This window comes from Oncorhynchus nerka, linkage group LG14 (assembly GCF_034236695.1).
Source record: "Oncorhynchus nerka isolate Pitt River linkage group LG14, Oner_Uvic_2.0, whole genome shotgun sequence".
Lineage (NCBI taxonomy): Eukaryota > Metazoa > Chordata > Actinopteri > Salmoniformes > Salmonidae > Oncorhynchus > Oncorhynchus nerka.
The window spans coordinates 85,784,126-85,802,571 of NC_088409.1; the positions used below are offsets into that span (position 1 = coordinate 85,784,126).

At 48.0% G+C, this 18,446-nt stretch overlaps 1 protein-coding gene across 1 annotated transcript in view; it reads left to right on the plus strand.

The window, feature by feature from the left end:
- LOC115120871 (roundabout homolog 1-like) overlaps positions 1–18,446 on the plus strand; it is a 490,866-nt gene that overhangs the window by 289,443 nt on the left and 182,977 nt on the right. The window lies entirely within an intron of this gene.

Genomic DNA, 18,446 nt, shown 5'->3' on the forward strand with positions numbered 1-18,446 from the left:
ATGTCTCTCCATCCTTCCTTCCATTGTGTTTTAATGTCTCTCCATCCTTCCTTCCACTGTGTTTTAATGTCTCTCCATCCCTCCGTCCATTGTGTTTTAATGTCTCTCCATCCTTCCTTCCACTGTGTTTTAATGTCTCTCCATCCTTCCTTCCATTGTGTTTTATTGTCTCTCCATCCTTCCTTCCATTGTGTTTTAATGTCTCTCCATCCTTCCATTGTGTTTTAATGTCTCTCCATCCTTCCTTCCACTGTGTTTTAATGTCTCTCCATCCTTCCTTCCATTGTGTTTTAATGTCTCTCCATCCTTCCTTCCATTGTGTTTTAATGTCTCTCCATCCTTCCTTCCACTGTGTTTTAATGTCTCTCCATCCTCCGTCCATTGTGTTTTAATGTCTCTCCATCCTTCCTTCCACTGTGTTTTAATGTCTCTCCATCCTTCCATTGTGTTTTATTGTCTCTCCATCCTTCCTTCCACTGTGTTTTAATGTCTCTCCATCCTTCCATTGTGTTTTATTGTCTCTCCATCCTTCCTTCCACTGTGTTTTATTGTCTCTCCATCCTTCCATTGTGTTTTAATGTCTCTCCATCCTTCCTTCCATTGTGTTTTAATGTCTCTCCATCCTTCCTTCCATTGTGTTTTAATGTCTCTCCATCCTTCCTTCCATTGTGTTTTAATGTCTCTCCATCCTTCCTTCCATTGTGTTTTAATGTCTCTCCATCCTTCCTTCCATTGTGTTTTAATGTCTCTCCATCCTTCCTTCCACTGTGTTTTAATGTCTCTCCATCCTTCCTTCCATTGTGTTTTAATGTCTCTCCATCCTTCCTTCCATTGTGTTTTATTGTCTCTCCATCCTTCCTTCCATTGTGTTTTATTGTCTCTCCATCCTTCCTTCCATTGTGTTTTAATGTCTCTCCATCCTTCCTTTGTGTTTTAATGTCTCTCCATCCTTCCTTTGTGTTTTATTGTCTCTCCATCCTTCCTTCCACTGTGTTTTATTGTCTCTCCATCCTTCCTTCCATTGTGTTTTAATGTCTCTCCATCCTTCCTTCCATTGTGTTTTAATGTCTCTCCATCCTTCCTTCCATTGTGTTTTAATGTCTCTCCATCCTTCCTTCCATTGTGTTTTAATGTCTCTCCATCCTTCCTTCCACTGTGTTTTATTGTCTCTCCATCCTTCCTTCCATTGTGTTTTATTGTCTCTCCATCCTTCCTTCCATTGTGTTTTAATGTATCTCCATCCTTCCTTTGTGTTTTAATGTCTCTCCATCCTTCCATTGTGTTTTAATGTCTCTCCATCCTTCCATTGTGTTTTATTGTCTCTCCATCCTTCCTTCCATTGTGTTTTAATGTCTCTCCATCCTTCCTTCCATTGTGTTTTAATGTCTCTCCATCCTTCCTTCCATTGTGTTTTAATGTCTCTCCATCCTTCCATTGTGTTTTAATGTCTCTCCATCCTTCCTTCCACTGTGTTTTAATGTCTCTCCATCCTTCCTTCCATTGTGTTTTATTGTCTCTCCATCCTTCCTTCCATTGTGTTTTAATGTCTCTCCATCCTTCCTTCCATTGTGTTTTAATGTCTCTCCATCCTTCCTTCCATTGTGTTTTAATGTCTCTCCATCCTTCCTTCCATTGTGTTTTAATGTCTCTCCATCCTTCCTTCCATTGTGTTTTAATGTCTCTCCATCCTTCCTTCCATTGTGTTTTAATGTCTCTCCATCCTTCCTTCCACTGTGTTTTAATGTCTCTCCATCCTTCCTCCCATTGTGTTTTAATGTCTCTCCATCCTTCCTTCCATTGTGTTTTAATGTCTCTCCATCCTTCCATTGTGTTTTAATGTCTCTCCATCCTGCCTTCCACTGTGTTTTAATGTCTCTCCATCCTTCCTTCCATTGTGTTTTATTGTCTCTCCATCCTTCCTTCCATTGTGTTTTAATGTCTCTCCATCCTTCCTTCCATTGTGTTTTAATGTCTCTCCATCCTTCCTTCCATTGTGTTTTAATGTCTCTCCATCCTTCCTTCCATTGTGTTTTAATGTCTCTCCATCCTTCCTTCCATTGTGTTTTAATGTCTCTCCATCCTTCCTTCCACTGTGTTTTAATGTCTCTCCATCCTTCCTTCCATTGTGTTTTAATGTCTCTCCATCCTTCCTTCCATTGTGTTTTAATGTCTCTCCATCCTTCCATTGTGTTTTAATGTCTCTCCATCCTTCCATTGTGTTTTAATGTCTCTCCATCCTTCCTTCCACTGTGTTTTAATGTCTCTCCATCCTTCCTTCCATTGTGTTTTATTGTCTCTCCATCCTTCCTTCCATTGTGTTTTAATGTCTCTCCATCCTTCCATTGTGTTTTAATGTCTCTCCATCCTTCCTTCCACTGTGTTTTAATGTCTCTCCATCCTTCCTTCCATTGTGTTTTAATGTCTCTCCATCCTTCCTTCCATTGTGTTTTAATGTCTCTCCATCCTTCCTTCCATTGTGTTTTAATGTCTCTCCATCCTTCCTTCCACTGTGTTTTAATGTCTCTCCATCCCTCCGTCCATTGTGTTTTAATGTCTCTCCATCCTTCCTTCCACTGTGTTTTAATGTCTCTCCATCCTTCCATTGTGTTTTATTGTCTCTCCATCCTTCCTTCCACTGTGTTTTAATGTCTCTCCATCCTTCCATTGTGTTTTATTGTCTCTCCATCCTTCCTTCCACTGTGTTTTATTGTCTCTCCATCCTTCCATTGTGTTTTAATGTCTCTCCATCCTTCCTTCCATTGTGTTTTAATGTCTCTCCATCCTTCCTTCCATTGTGTTTTAATGTCTCTCCATCCTTCCTTCCATTGTGTTTTAATGTCTCTCCATACTTCCTTCCATTGTGTTTTAATGTCTCTCCATCCTTCCTTCCATTGTGTTTTAATGTCTCTCCATCCTTCCTTCCACTGTGTTTTAATGTCTCTCCATCCTTCCTTCCATTGTGTTTTAATGTCTCTCCATCCTTCCTTCCATTGTGTTTTATTGTCTCTCCATCCTTCCTTCCACTGTGTTTTTCTGTCTCTTTCCTTCCACACAGCCTGTCTCAGGTTCTCTCCTCCAGTCAAGTCACCTCTCCAACACACACAGATGTTATTCTGCTCTCTCCAACCCCAACCAATCAAACAGCAACTGCCCTCCATAACGATCCACTCTCTCCTACTGTTTCCCTTCCTAAACCTCCGTCAAATTACACTTTCATTGGAGACTAAGTGTGTTAGGTTAAGATTTTCATCAGGCCAAATGGAGATGAAAGGGAGGGTGTCTGCTGTGAATTAGAATTGTTTGACAGGAAGTGTTTCAGAAAAGACATTCATGAACTAACGTCAACCTCTACTGGACCTCATTTAGATGTGTTTAATCGTGCGTACAGTAGACACCATGCAGCCAGCGTAATGCAGAACACGGAAACCATACACACACGGTATATTCCAACAGATGCCCACGCACACGCACGCACGCACGCACGCACGCACACATGCACACATAAACACACAACACACTCACACCCACAGTATGAGCCACAGGGAAGGTGCTGTACAGTTCAGGGAGAGCTGCTGTTATTTGTTGAACATGGGCGGGTCCAGCTGTGCTGAGGCATAGCCAGGGAGAGGGATGTGTTTATGATATCTCCTAAATCTCACATGAAACACTGCCAGACCAGTAGGTCAGCTCCTCTACACAGACTCTTCTGTAGCTTCTCCAGGAGAATCCCTGTCTCTCTGCCCTGGATCTATCTACTCAGCACTGCTCTACAATAACACTTTCTGTCTCCATACTTGTCTTTGTTTTTGGAAGATGAGTGAGAGACCTGAGAAGTGATACTATTCGTCTCCCGGGATCTCAGGCCAACAGATAAATGTATGAATGGAGGGAACTGGAACAGATGGTTTTCTTCCAGTACACGGGGATCGAGGGTGAATGCAGGGTCAAACGGTGCTTGGTGGGGAAGCGTCCTGGCTTTCTGGAGGTAATTTCTCCAGCGGTGTCAGTGAAGCAGCTGACAGCCTCCTCTTCCAGTATCCATGCTCTGGATCACAGGCTGTCTTCCCCAACCTGTGACGCTTCCGTATATCACAGCGTATCCTGTCACGTTATGAAGACTCATGATGACTGCACAGACCACAAACCATAACACATACTTTCTGTAGTACTAACTCACAGTATACACCACCCTTGAGTCAGACATGCACGCGCATAGACACACACACACACACACACACACACACACACACACACACACACACACACACACACACACACACACACACACACACACACACACACACACATCACACACATTCAGATATCCTGGTTTCCCAGGAACTGACAGAGAATAAAAGCCCTCCCCCCTCTTCCCTCTCCCTTCTACTCCTCCTCCCCCTCTCCTCCCTACCCCTCCTCTCCTCTCTACCCTCCCTCTCGACCCCCTCTCCCTCTCTCTCCATACCCCTCCTCTCCCTCTCTACCCCTCCTCTCCCTCTCTACCCTCCCTCTCTACCCCCCCTCTCCCTCTCTCTCCATACCCCTCCGCTCCCTCTCTACCCCTCCTCTCCCTCTCTACCCCTTCTCCCCCTCTCTCTCCCTACCCCTCCTCTCCTTGATAAAGGTAGTTAGGTTGGGTGGAGGGCGTCAGTGGGCAGGAGGGGTGCATGGGTGGAGGGGGTCGGTGGGCAGGAGGGGGGTTTGTGCGGATGGGTTCGGTGGGCAGGAGGGGGGCCAGGAATGTTAATTGGGAAGATTGTTTTAATAAGACCCTCACTGCAGATGCTGAAAGGTGGGTGGTGGGGCCACACAGACAGACAGGCGTCTGTGGGACTCATGTTCACAAACAGCACCGGCAGCAGGGAGACAGAGACAGCAGGAGACATGTGTGGACCACAGAGATGGAGTAGGAAGAGCTGTGGTAGTGTGTCTGTGCTTATTCCTGGGGGAGGAGTCTATGAGTAAAGGAGTTGACCTAATGACTGTAAAGAAGTGTGTGTGTGTGTGTGTGTGTGTGTGTGTGTGTGTGTGTGTGGTGTGTGTGTGTGTGTGTGTGTGTGTGTGTGTGTGTGTGTGTGTGTGTGTGTGTGTGTGTGTGTGTGTGTGTGTGGGAGGGGAGGGAGGGAGGGAGGGAGGGAGGGAGGGAGGGAGGGAGGGAGGGAGGGAGGGAGGGAGGGAGGGAGGGAGGGAGGAGGGAGGGAGGGAGGGAGGGAGGGAGGGAGGGAGAGAGAAGGGCCACTAACGAGGAAACTCTTCCAGTGTGACAACAGACACAGGGAATCCAACAGCATGTCTCGCTCTCACAATAGCTGAGCTGCAACACACACCACACACACACACACACACACACACACATATACACAATGTATAACAATGGCTTGCTTCTTCATTTTACAGTAAGAGGGTATATGATGGGTCTGAGAACCTCCAGACAAGCAGTATTCAGTAACTGCAGCACCACAACAAAGCACAGCTAATGGATTCATTCTCCTCTTGCCTGTTAGACTTGGCTCGCTGCTGCTGGCTCGCTGCTGCTGGCTCGCTGCTGCTGGCTCGCTGCTGTTGGCTCGCTGCTGCTGGCTCGCTGCTGCTGGCTCGCTACTGTTGGCTCGCTGCTGCTGGCTCGCTGCTGCTGGTACTGTATGTGCTGGTAGTGCAGTGTATTGTGTGTGCTGGTACAGTGTATTATGTGTGCTGGTAGTACAGTGTATTGTGTGTGCTGGTAGTACAGTATATTGTGTGTGCTGGTAGTGCAGTGTACTGTGTGTGCTGGTACAGTGTATTGTGTGTGCTGGTAGTGCAGTGTACTGTGTGTGCTGGTACAGTATATTGTGTGTGCTGGTAGTGCAGTGTATTGTGTGTGCTGGTACAGTATATTGTGTGTGCTGGTAGTACAGTGTATTGTGTGTGCTGGTACAGTATATTGTGCGTGCTGGTAGTGCAGTGTACTGTGTGTGCTGGTAGTGCAGTGTATTGTGTGTGCTGGTACAGTATATTGTGTGTGCTGGTAGTGCAGTGTACTGTGTGTGCTGGTACAGTATATTGTATGTACTGGTAGTACAGTGTACTGTGTGTGCTGGTAGTGCAGTGTACTGTGTGTGCTGGTACAGTATATTGTGTGTGCTGGTAGTGCAGTGTATTGTGTGTGCTGGTACAGTATATTGTATGTGTGTCACGAATCCCGCTTCCTGAGTCTGTGTTTGCCTGTGTTTCTGTCCTGGAGTGTGTTTCCGGTGTCCTGGAACGCACCCTGTCTGGTTGCCGGGCGAATTAGCTTGTTGGGAGATCGATGTTCACCCGCATCTGTATCCCATCAGTAATCTGCACACCTGTCCTGATCATCACCTCTCCCCTTCAAAAGCTCTGACCTGACATCCATTCCCTGCCGGATCGTTAGCCATGAACAGTATGTTGTGCCATAGTATCAGCCTCAAGTTGGATAGAATTTGTTTTGTTGTTTTTTACGTATTGCTTGCCTTAAACTTACCTCCGTTTGTTCTGTCTTCAGTTACTCACCCGGATCATTTACCCCATTCCCGCCTGGTCGTCTGAGGATTCCGCTACCCCAGTGGATCCACCTATTTACTCCCATCAACTCACCACCGCTGCCCGCTACGCCACCTGGATATATCTACCCATTCACATTCACATTCACTTGTAAATAAATACTCACCTTCTTCCTACTCTCCTTGTCCTGGTCTGCTTCTGGGTTCGATTTTGAAAGAACGTGACAGAACGATCCGGCCAAGGATGAACCCAGCGGACCTGGACTCTGTTTGCCATGCCATTACCCAGCAGGGGAAGACATTGGGACAACACAAGACGGCACTACAGGAGATAGCGGGTTCAATCCAGAACTTATCTGCTAGCTTGACACAAATCCAGGATCAGCTCAGTTTGCCGGCGATTCATTCACCACCTGTTTCACCCATCTCACCTGCCGTGTCTGGTGCGGTTTCCTTCCGTGAGCCCAAGGTTCCGACAACGGAGAAGTACGAGGGAGATCTGGGAGGATGCCGTTAATTTATTTTACAGTGTGGGTTGGTTTTTGATCTGCAGCCCTACTCTTACGCCACAGATGAGGCTAGGATAGCTTTTGTTATTGAGCTGCTGCATGGTAGAGCTCTGGAATGGGCTTCAGCTGTTTGGGAACGACGGGACACATGCATGACGTCATACCAGGGTTTCACGGCAGAGATGAGAAAGCTTTTTGACCATCCAGTCCGAGGTAAGGACGCAGCTAAACGTTTGTTCTCTCTTCGCCAAGGAGCTCGCAGTGTGGCAGACTTTGTGATAGAATTCAGGACATTGGCTGTGGAGAGTGGTTGGAATGAGGAATCACTACAAGCGGTTTTTTACCAGGGGTTGTCGGAGCAACTCAAGGACGAGCTGATCTCCTATCCAGAGCCTAGTGACCTAGATAGTTTGGTCACCTTAGCTATTCGGGTAGATAATAGAGTCCGAGAGAGAAGGAGGGAGAAGCAGTGGGGTCCATCTAATCAATCTGAGACTCGGTTACCATTCGGGTCAGGAAGTGGACCAGAACGGGTTGATCATTTGCCCTCACACGGGATTAGTGGAGGAGTCCTGCCGCCAGATCCTGAACCTATGCAAGTGGAGCGGTACGGGTTAACTAAGGACGAGCGCCAACGTAGACGTGAGACCAACAGCTGCCTCTACTGTGGTAGCTCGGGACAATACATCTCCGTTTGTCCTCAGCGCCCGTTAAACTGCTCGGCTCGTTAAGTTTGGGAGGTTTGTTAGCGAGCCAGTTTCAACCTCTCAAGAGCCCTGTCAGACCTCGTTTTCCTGCTACCCTCATAAATAAGAATCAGAGTTTAGCGATTAACGCTTTCATCGATTCAGGTGCCGATGACAGCTTCATTGATGCCGACTTAGTGGAACAGCTGGGGCTTTCCAAGGAGCAATTACCGGAAGCAATTGAAGCAACCACTCTGAACGGCAGTAGTCTGGCACGGATCACTATGAGGACTGAACCGGTTAAGATGTTGTCGGGGAATCATTCAGAGGTTATTTATTTTTTCATTTTGCCTTCCCCCCATGTTCCTCTGGTTCTTGGATACCCCTGGCTAAGAGAACACAATCCTTCGTTCGATTGGGTGACTGGTAAGGTAACTAGTTGGAGCATTGAGTGCCATGCTAACTGCCTCAGGACTGCCTGTTCTCATGCTGTCCCCAATCGGGTCAGTGAGTCTGCTCCTCCTGATTTGTCCCTGGTTCCTGAAACATATCACGAGTTGGGTGAGGTGTTCAGTAAGTAGAAAGCTCAGTCACTTCCTCCCCACCGACCTTATGATTGTACAATTAAGCTGTTCCCTGGAGCTGCCTTTCCCAAGGGACGGTTATACAGTATTTCTCGACCTGAGCGGGAAGCCATGGAGACCTACATAAAGGAGTCTCTTGCTGCAGGTCTCATTCGTCCCTCGTCATCACCCCTGGGAGCTGGATTTTTTTTTGTGAGTAAGAAGGATGGCTCTCTTCGACCGTGTATTGATTATCGGGGGTTGAATGATATTACGGTCAAGAACAAGTACCCCTTGCCCTTGATGAGCTCCGCTTTCGATTCTTTACAGGATGCTACTGTGTTTACGAAGCTTGATCTACGCAATGCGTATCATCTGGTTCGGATCAAAGAGGGGGACGAGTGGTTGACTGGATTCAATACACCTATGGGACATTTCGAGTACCAGGTGATGCCGTTTGGACTTTCCAACGCTCCAGCAGTGTTCCAAGGTTTGGTGAATGACGTGCTGAGGGATATGATCGGTCTGTTTGTGTTTGTTTACCTGGATGACATCCTGATTTTCTCCAAGGAGCTTTCCAGCCACATCCAGCATGTTAAGCAGGTCCTGCAGCGGTTATTGGAGAACCGTCTGTTTGTGAAGGCAGAGAAGTGTGATTTTCACGCCCACACTACATCCTTCCTCGGGTACATCATCTCCAGGGGTGAGATCAAGATGGACCAAGAGAAGGTTCGGGCGGTTCGGGATTGGGCCCGGCCCGGTATGAGATTGCAGCTCCAGAGATTCCTGGGATTTGCGAACTTCTATCGGAGGTTTATCCGTGATTACAGCCGGGTGGCCGCCCCTTTAACTGCTCTGACGTCTTGCACCAGAATTTTCTGTTGGACTCCTGAGGCAGACCGAGCATTTCTGAACTTGAAGAGCCGATTTCTCTCTCCACCTGACACTTCCCGTCAGTTTGTTGTTGAGGTGGACGCGTCTGATGTGGGAGTGGGCGCCATCCTGTCCCAGCGTAGCTCCACTGACGGTAAACTCCATCCCTGCGCCTTCTACTCTTGTCGTCTTTCACCAGCTGAGAGAAACTACGATGTGGGTAACCGGGAGCTTCTCGCTGTGAAGCTTGCCTTGGAGGAGTGGTGTCACTGGTTGGAGGGAGTGGAGCAACCGTTTGTGGTTTGGACTGACCACAAGAATCTGGCTTACGTGCAATCGGCTAAACGTCTCAACTCCCGTCAGGCCAGGTGGGCTTTGTTTTTTGGACGCTTCGATTTTTCCCTGACGTTCCGACCTGGGTCGAAGAACGGCAAAGCGGACGCCTTGTCCCGGATGTTCTCCAAGACGGATGAGAGTGGGGCCAAGACTGAGACGATTCTTCCCCAGAACCTTGTCGTGGGAGCCGTTACATGGAGGATTGAGGAGGATGTGATGGCGGCCCTTCGGACGCAGCCCGGCCCCGGTAACGGTCCACCCGGTCGGTTGTTCGTGCCTGAGTCGGTCCGTTCTGCTGTTCTTCAGTGGTCCCACGCCAGCAAGATAGCTTGTCACCCTGGCGTTGCTCAGACTATGGTGCTACTGCGCAGACTATTTTGGTGGCCTGCCATGGGAGAAGATACCCGGAGGTTTGTTGCCGCATGTCCTGTTTGTGCTCAGAACAAAAGTACCAATCGGCCCAGCTCTGGGCTTCTTCACCCCCTACCTATTCCTCAGCGACCTTGGTCCCCTTCTGTTGGGAACACGGTCATTCTGACCATTGTGGACAGATTCAGCAAGTTTGCTCATTTTGTCCCTCTCTCCAAGCTTCCATCTGCCACGGAGACGTCCGATATCCTGGTTAGGGAGGTTTTCAGGGTCCACGGATTGCCCAGTGACATTGTTTCTGACCGTGGTCCTCAGTTTACCTCTGCTGTCTGGAGATCCTTCTGTTTGGCCATTGGAGCTACAGTCAGTCTCACTTCTGGATTTCACCCACAATCTAATGGTCAGGCGGAGAGAGCCAACCAGAAGATGGAGTCCACGCTGCGTTGTCTTGTCTCCTCTGATCCCACCTCTTGGTCATCTCAATTACCCTGGGTCGAGTATGCCCATAATACCCTTCCTTCATCTGCCACTGGGATGTCCCCCTTCCAATGCCTGTACGGATACCAACCTCCCTTGTTTCCTTCTCAGGAGAGGGATCTTTCGGTTCCTTCTGTCCAGGCCCACATTCGTCGTTGCCATCGGACCTGGCATCGGGCCAGGAAGGTCCTCCTTAGAGTTTCTGACCGGTATCAGATCCAGGCGAATCGTCGCCGTATTCCTGCTCCCGCTTATACCATCGGAGATAAGGTTTGGTTGGCTACACGGGATCTTCCTCTACGGACTGAGTCGAGGAAACTGTCACCAAAGTTCATTGGTCCGTTTGTGGTGGAGAGAATCATTAACCCTGTTGTGGTCCGACTCAAATTGCCGGCAACGCTTCGAGTACACCCCACCTTTCATGTCTCCTGCCTCAAGCCGGTTCTCCTAGTCCTCTGTTGCCCCCTCCTCCTCGTCCTCCTCCTCCTCGGATGATCGGAGGTGGTCCTGCCTACACGGTGCGCCGCATAATGGATTCCAGACGGGCGGGGTCGAGGTTTCCAATATCTCGTGGATTGGGAAGGATATGGTCCGGAGGAGAGGAGTTGGATTCCTCGGCGTCAGATCCTTGATGAAGACCTGCTTCGTGACTTCTACCGCCTCCACCCTGGCGCTGCAGATAGTCCGCCCGGTGGCGTTCGTCGGAGGGGGGGTACTGTCACGAATCCCGCTTCCTGAGTCTGTGTTTGCCTGTGTTTCTGTCCTGGAGTGTGTTTCCGGTGTCCTGGAACGCACCCTGTCTGGTTGCCGGGCAAATTAGCTTGTTGGGAGATCGATGTTCACCCGCACCTGTATCCCATCAGTAATCTGCACACCTGTCCTGATCATCACCTCTCCCCTTCAAAAGCTCTGACCTGACATCCATTCCCTGCCGGATCGTTAGCCATGAACAGTATGTTGTGCCATAGTATCAGCCTCAAGTTGGATAGAATTTGTTTTGTTGTTTTTTACGTATTGCTTGCCTTAAACTTACCTCCGTTTGTTCTGTCTTCAGTTACTCACCCGGATCATTTACCCCATTCCCGCCTGGTCGTCGGAGGATTCCGCTACCCCATTGGATCCACCTATTTACTCCCATCAACTCCCCACCGCTGCCCGCTACGCCACCTGGATATATCTACCCATTCACATTCACTTGTAAATAAATACTCACCTTCTTCCTACTCTCCTTGTCCTGGTCTGCTTCTGGGTTCGATTTTGAAAGAACGTGACAATGTGCTGGTAGTACAGTGTATTGTGCGTGCTGGTACAGTATATTGTATGTGCTGGTAGTACAGTGTTGTGTTTGCTGGTACAGTATATTGTATGTGCTGGTAGTACAGTGTATTGTGTGTGCTGGTACAGTATATTGTGTGTGCACAAAGCAGGAGTTCTCTCGCTCACTTCACAAGCGACTGGGGCTGCGACTGGGACTGCGACTGGGGCTGCGACTGGGACTGCGACTGGGGCCTTAGGTGTGTGTGTCAGAGGGCTCCAGTCCTGAGGCTGTACAGAGAGGGGAGCAGGGTTAGTGTGGCGCTGGGTTCTTTACTCCTCCAGGGAGACAGAGGTCTAGAAGGCTACAATATCTGGGCTGGGTAGAGAGCTAGAGGCCTATTACAGTAACTAGGCAGATCCATGTACAGTCAGTCTCCAGACACTGAAGACCTTTACTGTTCAACACTAGATCAGGGCCAACACAGTCAACATATTCTGTCATATTTCTTCCAGCAATTATGCAAACTCATTAGACCCCCCCCCCCCCCCCCCCAAAAAAAAAAATCCCTACAGTAGTCCCTCCCTCCAAAAAACATCACAACAGTAGTCCCTCCCCTCCAAAAAACATCACAAGAGTAGTCCCCCTCCCCAAAAAACACTACAGTAGTCCCTCCCCCATACTCACAACAGTGGTCCCTCCCCCAAAATCAGAACAGTGGTCCCTCCCCCAAAATCAGAACAGTAGTCCCTCCCCCAAAAAAAATAATTAGTGGTGATGTGTTATTTATTTTAGAGCTTAGAAGGAACATTCACGCAGATGTTCTTATGAACTGATGGTTTCAAGTTATACTGACTGTTATAAAGCCCAGCCCAGCAGGTTAGGTAAGGACACATCCTACTGAATATACACACTTGTCTTTCTTTATTGACAGATCCCTGACAAGGCCCTTGAGAACGTGCTCTCTACAATGTTGCCACTACTTTAGCAAACTATCTACCTGCTTGGACAATGTAGTTTGAAAGGCTGGTATTCGTATAAAGGCATTTATTTACCATCCCTTTATCCTGGTTGTTGTTTGATGACTCTGTAAAACTTCCCGGGGCTCCGTCAGGAGGAATGGCATTGGATCAAGTTGTATATTGGATTCACCTCAGCCAATCTCTGATGAGGAGAGTACTGAATACATAATGAGAGCGGTTAGAAAGCATAGAACCTGATGATGTGTTTCCACAACAGTTAACTAACACGTTCCCTTCCTGCTCCAAACTGCCTGCTCCAAACTGCCTGCTTCAAACTGCCTGCTTCAAACTGCCTGCTCCAAACTGCCTGCTCCAAACTGCCTGCTTCAAACTGCCTGCTCCAAACTGCCTGCTCCAAACTGCCTGCTCCAAACTGCCTGCTCCAAACTGCCTGCTCCAAACTGCCTGCTCCAAACTGCCTGCTCCAAACTGCCTGCTCCAAACTGCCTGTTAATCACTTGATTTGATTATATTGTTTTATTTATTAGGATCCCCGTTAACTGGTGACAGCTGGTCTTACTGGAGTCCGACACATAACCAAAAAGACATTACAGACTTTACAATTTACATACACTACGTGTTTATGTTTTAAATGTGTGTGTGTGTGTGTGTGTGTGTGTGTTCATCTATCAGTAACACATACAGTACATACACACAACAAGTAGGTCACATGGGGGAGAGGCGTTGTGCTGTGAGGTGTTGCTTTATTTGTTTTTTGAAACCAGGTTTGCTGTTCACTTGCTCTTTACAAGATAGAAGGGAGTTCCATGCACTCATGACTCTGTATAATACTGTATGTTTACTTAATTTGGTCTGGACCTGGGGACTGTGAAAAGATCCCTGGTGGCATGTTTGGTGGGGTAAGTGTGTTTGTCAGTGCTGTGTGTAAATTGACTATGCAAAACATTTGGAATCTCCAACACAGTTTCTTATAAATCAAGAAGTGACATAGTCAATCTTTTCTCAACTCTTAGCCAAGAGAGAGTGGCTTGTATAGTATTAATATCAGCCTTTATTACAGACAGACCTCTCCCCATCTCTTTATTACAGACAGACCTCTCCCCATCTCTTTACTACAGACAGACCTCTCCCCATCTCTTTATTACAGACAGACCTCTCCCCATCTCTTTACTACAGACAGACCTCCCCCCATCTCTTTACTACAGACAGACCTCTCCCCATCTCTTTATTACAGACAGACCTCTCCCCATCTCTTTATTACAGACAGACCTCTCCCCATCTCTTTACTACAGACAGACCTCTCCCCATCTCTTTACTACAGACAGACCTCTCCCCATCTCTTTACTACAGACAGACCTCTCCCCATCTCTTTATTACAGACAGACCTCTCCCCATCTCTTTACTACAGACAGACGTCTCACCATCTCTTTATTACAGACAGACGTCTCCCCATCTCTTTACTACAGACAGACCTCTCCCCATCTCTTTATTACAGACAGACCTCTCCCCATCTCTTTATTACAGACAGACGTCTCCCCATCTCTTTACTACAGATAGACCTCTCCCCATCTCTTTACTACAGACAGACCTCTCACCATCTCTTTACTACAGACAGACCTCTCCCCATCTCTTTACTACAGACAGACGTCTCACCATCTCTTTACTACAGACAGACCTCTCCCCATATCTTTACTACAGACAGACCTCTCCCCATCTCTTTACTACAGACAGACCTCTCACCATCTCTTTACTACAGACAGACCTCTCCCCATCTCTTTACTACAGACAGACGTCTCACCATCTCTTTACTACAGACATAACTCTCCCCATCTCTTTACTACAGACAGACCTCTCCCCATCTCTTTACTACAGACAGACCTCTCCCCATCTCTTTACTACAGACAGACCTCTCCCCATCTCTTTATTACAGACAGACCTCTCCCCATCTCTTTACTACAGACAGACCTCTCCCCATCTCTTTACTACAGACAGACCTCTCCCCATCTCTTTACTACAGACAGACCTCTCCCCATCTCTTTACTACAGACAGACCTCTCCCCATCTCTTTACTACAGACAGACCTCTCCCCATCTCTTTATTACAGACAGACCTCTCCCCATCTCTTTACTACAGACAGACCTCTCCCCATCTCTTTACTACAGACAGACCTCTCCCCATCTCTTTACTACAGACATACCTCTCCCCATCTCTTTATTACAGACAGACGTCTCCCCATCTCTTTACTACAGACAGACGTCTCCCCATCTCTTTATTACAGACAGACGTCTCCCCATCTCTTTACTACAGACAGACCTCTCCCCATCTCTTTACTACAGACAGACCTCTCCCCATCTCTTTACTACAGACAGACCTCTCCCCATCTCTTTACTACAGACAGACCTCTCCCCATCTCTTTACTACAGACAGACCTCTCCCCATCTCTTTACTACAGACAGACCTCTCCCCATCTCTTTACTACAGACAGACGTCTCACCATCTCTTTACTACAGACAGACCTCTCCCCATCTCTTTACTACAGACAGACCTCTCCCCATCTCTTTACTACAGACAGACCTCTCCCCATCTCTTTACTACAGACAGACCTCTCCCCATCTCTTTACTACAGACAGACGTCTCCCCATCTCTTTATTACAGACAGACGTCTCCCCATCTCTTTATTACAGACAGACGTCTCACCATCTTTACAACCATTGAATCGATGTGTTTTGACCATGACAGTTTACAATCTAAGGTAACGCCAAGTAATAGTCTCCTCAACTTGTTCAACAGCCACACCATTCATTACCAGATTCAGCTGAGGTCTAGAACTTAAGGAATGATTTGTACCAAATACAATGCTCTTAGTTTTAGAGATGTTCAGGACCAGTTTATTACTGGCCACCCATTCCAAAACAGAATGCAACTCTTTGTTAAGGGTATCAGTGGCTTAATTGGCTGTTGTTGTTGATGCGTATATGGCTGAATTATCTTTGTTTAATCCCAGTGGCAGGTCACCCAACCCAACACCATCCCTCCCTGTACCACCAGCCTGAAGAGAAGATGTATGACCAATTATACAAACACAGCCACTAAATGGCCTCTCTGTCTGTCTGCAGAACCCAGGTTTTCTCTCTCTTTCTCTCTCTCTCTGTGTGTGTGTGTGTGTGTGTGTGTGTGTGTGTGTGTGTGTGTGTGTGTGTGTGTGTGTGTGTGTGTGTGTGTGTGTGAGTGCATGTGTTGTAATGGTGGTGGGGGGCTAAAGAGATGAGGTGCAGTCTGCCAGTCCCGCCTTCCTGGTCTCTCTCCAGCCTTGCTGTATGCCTGGCTAGAGTGGAGATGCCCTCTGCTGTGGGACAAAAAGGCACAGGCAGCCATCTGCCATGCAGGGTACCAGCACAGGGCTTGGACTGGAAACGCTCACAACACAGTCCAAGTGCCCAACCCGCTCCCCATCACCACATTCACAGCAGAATGGCTCTTCTGCTGTGAGTGTGGTGATGGTAAGAACCATTCTGCTGTGAGTGTGGTGATGGTAAGAACCATTCTGCTGTGAGTGTGGTGATGGTAAGAACCATTCTGCTGTGAGTGTGGTGATGGTAAGAACCATTCTGCTGTGAGTGTGGTGATGGTAAGAACCATTCTGCTGTGAGTGCGGTGATGGTAAGAACCATTCTGCTGTGAGTGTGGTGATGGTAAGAACCATTATGTGGTGATGGTAAGAGCCATTCTGCTGTGAGTGTGGTGATGGTAAGAACCATTCTGCTGTGAGTGTGGTGATGGTAAGAGCCATTCTGCTGTGAGTGTGGTGATGGTAAGAACCATTCTGCTGTGAGTGTGGTGATGGTAAGAACCATTCTGCTGTGAGTGTGGTGATGGTAAGAGCCATTCTGCTGTGAGTGTGGTGATGGTAAGAACCATTCTGCTGTGAGTGTGGTGATGGTAAGAACCATTCTGCTGTGAGTGTGGTGATGGTAAGAACCATTCTGCTGTGAGTGTGGTGATGGTAAGAACCATTCTGTTCTGAGTGTGGTGATGGTAGGAACCATTCTGCTGTGAGTGTGGTGATGGTAAGAGCCATTCTGCTGTGAGTGTGGTGATGGTAAGAACCATTCTGCTGTGAGTGTGGTGATGGTAAGAACCATTCTGCTGTGAGTGTGGTGATGGTAAGAGCCATTCTGCTGTGAGTGTGGTGATGGTAAGAACCATTCTGCTGTGAGTGTGGTGATGGTAAGAACCATTCTGCTGTGAGTGTGGTGATGGTAAGAGCCATTCTGCTGTGAGTGTGGTGATGGTAAGAACCATTCTGTTATGAGTGTGGTGATGGTAAGAACCATTCTGCATGGCACAGGAAGCTGCCATGTCCAATATCATCTCTCTGGTGGTGGTGTCAGGAGGGAGGAAAGGGGAGAGGGTTGGAGGGAGACAGAGGGATGAGAAGACAGCCTTGGGGCTGTGTGAGGGCTTTAAAACACACATCACACAAACGCACACACACACATGTACACTGTACCTTTGGCAAATTGGCTTCATCCACACTGCCCCACCAGCCTGGGGTTTGGGGATCAGGGCTTTACCACACCATGGATGGGAACCTCTCTTTGATGGAAACTGTTGGGAGAGTTGGAGCTGGGGGCAAAGAGAAGGGGATCAGCTGCTGAGGGGGCGAGAGAGTGATATATGGAGAAATACAGAGTGAAAGAGCAGGAGGTGTGGGAACCATAGGGCAGCGCTGGAGGGGAGATGGAGAGTTTCAATATGGGAGCTCTCACTACACAACACAGCCTAGCAGAGAACTGGCCAGCCCTGGGTTAACAGCTTAAACAACACTCACCAGCAGAGTCTCAATGCCTTCCCAGTCCACAACCTCCCTGCTTCTATTACACAAAACCAAACACACTGTTTATCAGATTGATAGAAGGATCACATGCATTTGGTATAGTAATCATCTCTGTCCTAGGCCCTGATCAGAATAAGTCATATAATGTGGAAAAATAGCTAGTTCTGTGATGATGAATGGGGAAGAGGAGGAGAGAGGGGAGATGAAGTGAGTGAGAGGTGGAAATAGAGAGTGGAGAACCGTCCTGCTGGTTAAATCATCACTCTGGTGAGAGAGATGGATGTGATAGGCAACATAGCCTTCCACTGGGTGGTCGGTCTTTCCGGTGCCTCAAAGTAGGCCTACCCATCTTCAGCCCATATCCTAACGTACATTCTACCACATGATACATGACAGGACAGTGGGCACAGGGCAGTTGTTTGACAGACAGTAATAACATACAATTAATATGCCTATCGGTGAAAGGTTCAGGATTCCCTGAACAGTGTCTGTGATCATGTTAGACGATCTGCCTAGCTGTTTCTCTTCATCAGACCGTCAGATGGAGGATGATTGACAGCCGCCCCAGCCACTGGCCCCGCCCAAACTTTGATCAGAGCAGCAGTGGTTGGCTGATGCTGGGTGGAAGTCACTTTTAGAATGAGCTCATGAGAGCTAGTTAGACTCCATTTGAAAGCACCCCTAGCCTAAAGTAGCAGCATGCACATCTGGAAGCGATTACTAATTTCAGATGTTCATTGTTTGCTGTGGAGTCTCTCTCCTCTCTCTGTTGCGCCACCTCTAATCCCTCTGTTACTTATGGGCCGCCATGTTTGGCCAGCGACGTACAGCCCTGCCTTGTGGAGCCCCGCCAATCCCAAATCAAGACAATTTGTTAACTTTATCAGGAGCAAGACTAACCTCGTAAAGACAAGAGGAGAGGAGGAGGGACCAGCACAGTACAACACATTCACTTCCCTTCCAAGACAAGCAACAAGAGACTTCTGTCCTTCAAGCTTCCTCCTCTCTCTCTCGTCAATCTTGGATACTTTCCCTTTCTATCTTTTTCTTCT